Source organism: Alligator mississippiensis, chromosome 8, assembly GCF_030867095.1.
Source record: "Alligator mississippiensis isolate rAllMis1 chromosome 8, rAllMis1, whole genome shotgun sequence".
Lineage (NCBI taxonomy): Eukaryota > Metazoa > Chordata > Crocodylia > Alligatoridae > Alligator > Alligator mississippiensis.
In genome coordinates, this window is record NC_081831.1 from 36804667 (window position 1) to 36812211 (window position 7545).

Below are 7545 nucleotides of genomic sequence, written 5' to 3' on the forward strand. Positions count from 1 at the left end.
CCACCCAGGACTTCAGGGGTGAACCTTTGGGAATCCTTGCTCTAGAACCTTCAGCTCCCCTTTATCCAAGTGTGCATGTATGTGTGTGTCTGTGCAGGATTTATTAATACCAGTACACTCCCAGCATTGAACTAAACTGCAAATCACAATTCAAGTCTGATGGAATCAACTTTCCAGATGCCCCAGTGGAGAGCGTGTATTTTATTAGCTGTGGTGGTGAGATGGCTTTGTAACTATTCATTCTACCCCATACAGGCAGCTGTAGTGTTTGACCTTTCATTTTACCACAATTGAGTAGCTGCTGTACCACTACCAGCTCTTCAGAGAGGTTTCTTTAATTTCCCCAACTAGCGCTTCTGTCTGCATAGACCAATGTTACCTGTAAAAATTTGCACTTTTCCTTTTATCTATGAAGATAAATAAACAGATACATGAAAAACAAGGACTATACCACCTCTGGGAGAGCCTGTTCCAAACCCTCAGCACTCAGCTTGTAAAAAAGTTTTTCCTTATGTCTAGCCTGAAACAATCTTCAATCAGCTTGTGCCCATTATTTCTTGTCCTCCCCTGGGGGACCCTGGTGAATAGATGCTCCCCCAGCCCCTGATGTATGCCCCTGATATATTTATAGGCTACAACCAAGTCCCCCCCCCCCCGAGTCTTCTTTTATCCAGGCTGAATAATCCCAAGTCCCTCAGCTTCTGTGTGTCCTGGTCTCCAGTCCTCTAGTCATATATGTGGCCCTCCTCTGGAGTCTCTCAAGCTTCTCCACATCCTTCTTGAGGCACGGCACACAGAACTGGACGTAGTACTCCAGCTGCAGTCTCACCAAGGCCAAGTAAATTGGGAAGATTACATCCTTTGTCTTGCTTGAGATGCATGCCAGTGTTTGGTTAGCTCTGCCAGCTACGGCATTACATTGGTAGCTCATGTTCGTTTTGTTCTCAGTCATGATACCCAGGTCTCATTCAGTTGTGGTGCTGGCAAGCAGAGCACTGCTGAGCCTGTAAGTGTGCACTTGAAGATAAGCTGGCAATACAGGCCAACCTGGACAGGCTCGTAAAGTGGGCAGACCTCAACCTGATGTCATTTAATACAGAGAAATGTAAAGTGCTCCATCTGGGGAGAAATAACCCACAGCACACTTACAGGCTCAGCAGTGCTGTGCTTGCCAGCACCACAACTGAATGAGACCTGGGTATCATGACTGAAAACAAAACGAACATGAGCTACCAATGTAATGCCGTAGCTGGCAGAGCTAACCAAACACTGGCATGCATCTCAAGCAAGACAAAGGATGTAATCTTCCCAATTTACTTGGCCTTGGTGAGACTGCAGCTGGAGTACTACGTCCAGTTCTGTGTGCCGTGCCTCAAGAAGGATGTGGAAAAGCTTGAGAGACTCCAGAGGAGGGCCACATACATGACTAGAGGACTGGAGACCAGGACACACAGAAGCTGAGGGACTTGGGATTATTCAGCCTGGATAAAAGAAGACTCGGGGGGGGGACTTGGTTGTAGCCTATAAATATATCAGGGGCATACATCAGGGGCTGGGGGAGCATCTATTCACCAGGGTCCCCCAGGGGAGGACAAGAAATAATGGGCACAAGCTGATTGAAGATTGTTTCAGGCTAGACATAAGGAAAAACTTTTTTACAAGCTGAGTGCTGAGGGTTTGGAACAGGCTCTCCCAGAGATGGTATAGTCCTCCACCCTGGAGATCTTCAAAAAACCTCTTGACACCCATCCTGCTGGGATTATTTGTTCCCAGCAGTCTTTCCTGCCCACGTGCAGGGGAGCTGGACCCAATGGTTTGTAAAGGCCCTTCCAGCCCCTAACAACTATGAAAAGCTGCTAGCATTTTCCTTTCCTTGATGGTTGGCTTGCAATGCATTGTCTGTAATAGTGTCTCTATCTACTCCCAATGGGTTTTTGGCAGGGGAGTGAATTCCATCACTGCTACTTTCTTAGGGCTGCTAGTATAGTGGAAAGCTGGAGGCATGAGGCAGGGGGTTTGAGTGGATTGTCCTAACTAAGAGGAGGGAATCCAATATCTAAATAGAATGATCAAAGGAATATTTGGTCATAGGAATATTTGGTAAAATCAAGTGTTGGAATTATTTCCCAATAGTAAATGCTGAATCGTCACAACAATCTCCATCTCTCTGTTGTAGGACCGCATATTGCTTCCCATCACTGTAGCATCTCAGCACTTTCCCTTCTAGTTTTTATGGAGTCTCTTGTACTTCTCTCTTCTAGAGTAAAAAATGCTACTTCAGGAGGAACAATTTCTATGTTTGTTTTAGATTGTACTAATTTCCTCTTTTTATTCCCCCTTTGGTGGTGGTGGTGGTGATGGTGGTGGTAGGGGTAGGGTTTTCAAAGTAGAAGTGAGAATTGATGTGAGTATTATGGTGGAAAGGAGTTTTTGAACTGCAAACAATCAATCCAGATGATAAAATTTCCTCCAAAATGCATACTCTGTAGATTTTTAATAACAAATACACTTGATGAAAATGATGATATGCTTATGGGCATTCAATGTACTGGAATGGTCCAAACAGTGAACTTAGTTTCAATGTTATAAACTTGGGGAAGCTTTAATGAACTCATGTGATTTATGCCAAAATTGCTGAGATTGATTCTGGCTCAAAATATTTTTCTGGGAATAATTTGTCCAGCTCTAGTAATCAGGTAAAAATGTTAGCTCTGTTGTTGCATTATATGTGACTGTTTAAACAGTCCTTGTAAAAATGCTTTGATTTAATAACTAGAGGGGATGGTTTGCAGGAGTAAGCATGGGCATGAGCAACTGGTGCCTCCCAAGTTTGGAAGGGCACCCGTGGGGCATGACTGAGGGGTTGGGGGGTCCACCAGCGGCCAGTCACCAAGTGTGCCAGTGGCATGGCAGCAGCAGAAGTGCTGGCACTTCCACATGCAGCACGGCGGCAGTGGAAATGCTGGCACTTCCACCGCCAACATGTTGCTGGCGGATCCAATTTCAGGGGGGGAACTAATGCTCTCTGTGCCCTCTACCAGCTGTAGTGCTCACTGTCAGGGGGGGCATATGCCCCCCTGTGGCCCCCCATGCATTGCCTATGAGCATGGGATTGGAAATGGCCACCTCCCTTTGAAACAGACTGAAATTGGGGCAGACATCCTGATTTGGCATCCTTTTGAATCAGGTGCTTTGATGCAGTCTACTGTGAGCAGTCATTTAGAAGATACTTCATTAAAGAAGCCCTTGTCTTTTGTGCATGGGCATTAAGGCTCTCAGGGAATGATTTGCGACATCTGAGTGTTCTGCTCAAAATTCCCCCCTTCAAACTGTTTTGCAGCATTCTGTGCTTTAGTTGGATTCCAGCTTCTCCCACCACAGAGTTGGGCAGTATGAAAGTGTTGTTGTGAGTATACGGTTTGTGAAGCATTTGGTTTCGAGTGGTATCTCCTGAACATAAAGTACAATTGTTAAGGAGTCAGATGACACCAGTATAAGGGAGGGAGTGTGATGTAGTTACCCACATCACACCCTACAGCCAAGGGATTGTAAACAAGTCTCTTGGGACCTGTATTTGGCTTAGCTGCTGACTCACTGTGTGATGTGGGTCAGGGCACAAACCTCCTAGTGTGACAGTGATGATGATGCTTATCCACCTAACAAGATTGTTTGGAGGCTTAATGAGTTATCTGGAAGTTTTTTGAGACCATCTAATTGAAGGATTCTGTACAAGTGAGAAGTGTGAAGATCAAGTTCTGTCAGCAAGCCTTGGCCATGCCAAGCCCTTTCCATACCTTTGGCAACAGAGGTAGATAGTGTACAATGCAATAGCGTTCTCATTTGTCGTCAAAAGGAGCATGTGCTACATTCCCACCAGCTCATGGCACTACTGCCCTAGTAGTGATTTCCAGTCCTTTCCCCTTTCTTCTTTGATTTCAGATTGACAGTGCTAAGAGCTGCATACCAAATTTGCCAGCCTGCACATAGGCAATGTAAGTGGGGGCGGGGGGGGGCATGTGCCGCCCCCCCCCCCCCCCCGAGTCTGGCCAACCAGAGTGCTGCCCTGCCTCCCTCCACCACATGGCCTCTCCCTCTCCCTCCCTACCTGTAGAGCATGCTCTGATGAGTCCGATCCCCGAGAAGAAGTGCTGTTCCAGAGAAGGGTAAGCCTGGGGCTCTCAGGGGAGGGGGGGAGGGAGTGGCCCAGGGAGGGGTGGCCTAGAGGCGGGGGGGGGGGGGGGGGGGTAGTGGTGTCCTGTGCGCTCCCCCACCGCCTGGCCCTGAAGCAGTTTTTTTGCCGTACAGGCTGGTGGTGTGTTGGGGGGGCGGGGGGGCGAGGGAGGGGCACTGGGCTGCGGCATGTGTGGCTTGACCCCTCTGGCCCCTGAGGGAGTTTTGGGGCCCTATAGGCCCATGGAGGCACAGCACCAGGCTGCAAGGTTAGCCCAGCCCCTGCTGGGCTGCAGTGATTGTTGGGGCCAGGCATGGTATCCATGGGTGAAGGGAATGCCTCCTTGGCTCCCAGCTTTTACAGGAATGCCAGGGACTGGGGCTGGGGCGTCCTGGGAGCAGGGAGGAACAGTCGCTGGAAGATGTTCTGTTTTCTGAGACCCCATCAGAGAAAAGCATAGGCACTATTTCCAAACCTTATAGGTTTGCTCAAGAGGATCTGAGGTCTGAAATCAATGTGTTTTCCAGACAAATTCATGGAAAGTGCTGGCATGAGTAGTAAAGTGGAGTGCCCCCAGCTTGAAAGAAGAGTGAAGTTATTTCATGAAATGTCACTGCATGATACCTTTCCACATCTGGGAAACTTTTTCATACTTTACCTAACTATCCCAGTTACTACAGCATCAGCAAAGAGAAGCTTTTCTTCATCGTGGCAGCTGAAAATTTACCTGAGGACTACGATGATAGATGCTCGTGTTTCTGACCTGGGAATACTACAGATTGAAAAACAAGCTATCAACATGCCTGACATCACTGCACAGTCTGCCAGCAGAAAGGACTGATGACTACAATTCTTCTAACAAGGTAAGTAACAGGGGGCTGACTCCTTAAGTATGGGAAGTGTAAGGGGGGGCAGTGTCTGTGGCAGGAGTGCTAGGTGTCTTGCCAATCTAAGACACAGCAGGAAGTTGCATGGCACCCTGTACATGCTTTGGCTCCTCATCAGGTCAGTGGAAACAACCAGCCAGTCAAAGCAGCTGCTGGGTTGCAAGGACCTCGCTGCTGCCTCAGATTCTTTTGGTTTTCCTTATGATTCCTAGGTATTTTGCCCACCCTCTCAGTGATGCAGATGAAGAGAAGAAAGAAGGTCCCAACAGAGCTTCCCAGGGTACCAAGCTAAATATTCTTTATTTGGTTTGGCTTGTGGGATGTTCCTGAACATACCTGTGATTCTGTTTGTTTGTTTGTTTTGTTTTCCTTATGATTCCTAGGTAATTTGCCCACCACCTGCGATGAAAATGAAGATCTTGATAGAGTTTCCCAGGGCACAAAACTAAGTACACACTCTTTATCTGGTTTGGTTTGAATTTGATTTGTGAGTGTGACTACAAGCATAGCCAGGACCCGGCTGCCAGGAAGGCCAGGGTTCCTGTTAGTAGACCCATGGTCCACCCCTAGCAGCAACAGCAAAGTGGTCAGGGAGAGCCAGGGGAACACCTGCATTCACCTGACCTGACACAAATCTTTGCCCCATGAAGATAGGATTACTTATGTGGATGCTTTGATATGTTGCTGTTACTCAGTGTATTGCCACAGAAGTATAGGAGTGGATATGGGGCTTTTGGCCCACCCCCGGGCCCACCCACAAGTTGTGCCCCACCAGACACAGGAGGCACCAGTCACCCATGAGCCTGCACATGCTATTTCTAATGTTATATTCCACAACATGTTTAACAGGTAATTTCCTAGGTTATCAAATGGATGATCACACTTGTGGGTTTCTTTCAAGTGGTGGATATGTGTAAGATGTACCTGGTTTTTGGTCTCACTTACACTAGTGAAAATATGAAGAAACACTGAAGTCAATTCATTTCCTGTGTTGATGAGATCAGAATCTGTCTTTCAGCATTTCAACAGTTAATGATAATTTATTTGTGAGATGAAACCCAATGGGATCTAGGCCTCATCTATACGCACAGAAGTTTTACTAGTATGACCATGTTGCTCAGCCCAGAACTGAGGAAGGACATTTTGTGCCCAAAAGTTTGTCTAACATTTCTCCCAACTATGTGGTCCAATAGCAAATGTCACTAACCAAACCTGGCTTCCCGCCAAGAACATTTTCAGTCCTGAAGTAGAAACAAAAATAGACATGATGGCTGCTGTCAACAGACATTTATCTTTGCTGGAAGAAGGAGCCAACTAACTAAAAGATAAATGAATGGCATACAAGAAATCATCAGGGGATCATCTGTATGTTGTCATATGCAACACGCTGCAAGCTTAGGTTCTGACTGGACGACTACCATTGTTCATTATGAAATGACATCCAAACACATTACTAATACATGACCCAAATCAACAACTGCGCACAGGGTACAGGGCAAGGAGTACATATCTTAAATTGCAACAAGGAAAATTTAGATGGGAGATTAGGAAGAACGTTCTCTGTATGAGGGTGATTAAACACCCAGCGACTGTGGAATCTTCATCTTTGGAAGTTTTTAAGAGCAGGTTGGATAGTCAAACAGACACTTGTTTAGGATGGTGTTGGAGTTTCAGTTTTGCTAAACTATAGTCAAGCTAAGACACTGCAAAGGGCCTTGGGAATAACAGGATTCACTGACAGCTGGACGGCTTGATAAAAGCCGCAGTAAACAAAAACACCAATTCAAAGTAAGAAACAATAGCTGGACAAGTTGGAAAGTAAAAATTTAGCACTCACTAAAGTAGAGATAATGAAGCAAGCTGAAGAGGCAGGCTGAAGATACTCAAACTCAATAAGGGAATGAGGTACAAAATCCCAAACTCAGTAGAGAGTTCTAGAGGACTGACTTTGGGAGGGGGAAGCTCAAGGGGGCAAGAAACGATCTGCAGTTGTCTGGAATTGGCCAAGAGACAAGTAAAGAGGGACATCTCAACAAAGAGGGAAATAGCTGTTGGCACAGAGCGAGGGCATCTAAGTTATAAATACAGGGGTTGCAAGTCTTACCCTTTTGTAGTGACTTGGGGGCATCTGTGCATGTAATGCATCTCTTACCATTGTCTGGGCAGTTTTGCTGAGCTGGACTGGTTGCTATGCAAAACTGCTAGCTACTGTCCTAAAAGACCTGTCCTAATAAACCTATCTGACCTTTCACCACTTGTTCTTTTTGTGTCGCACCTGAGCTCCAGGAGGCTAGTTGCAAACCATTGCCTCTGAGAGCACCCTGACCCCAGCAGCCTGAACCCCAAGAATAACAGCAGGCAAAAGGCTGGTTGGGAACTCCCCTAAACCCCCAAATACCTCAGAACAACAGATGGTTTCGATAGGAATGATCGTGTCTCAAACAGGGGGTTGAACTAGATGACCTCCTGAGGTCTAATCCAGCCCTT

The 7545-nt window shown here is 46.6% G+C and overlaps 1 long non-coding RNA gene across 3 annotated transcripts; it reads left to right on the top strand.

The window, feature by feature from the left end:
* Positions 1-4025: 4025 nt before the first annotated feature.
* Positions 4026-7309, top strand: LOC109281797 (uncharacterized). 3 transcript variants are annotated; one of them, XR_009463928.1, is made up of 3 exons: positions 4026-4163; positions 4843-5034; positions 5271-7309. It is a non-coding gene; the product is annotated as an uncharacterized LOC109281797 (long non-coding RNA). The 3 variants fall into 3 exon arrangements; XR_002088570.2 differs by lacking the exon at positions 4026-4163 and having other exon boundaries at positions 4336-5034; positions 5271-5338; positions 5442-7309; XR_002088569.2 differs by lacking the exon at positions 4026-4163 and having other exon boundaries at positions 4336-5034.
* The last annotated feature ends 236 nt before the right edge of the window (positions 7310-7545 follow it).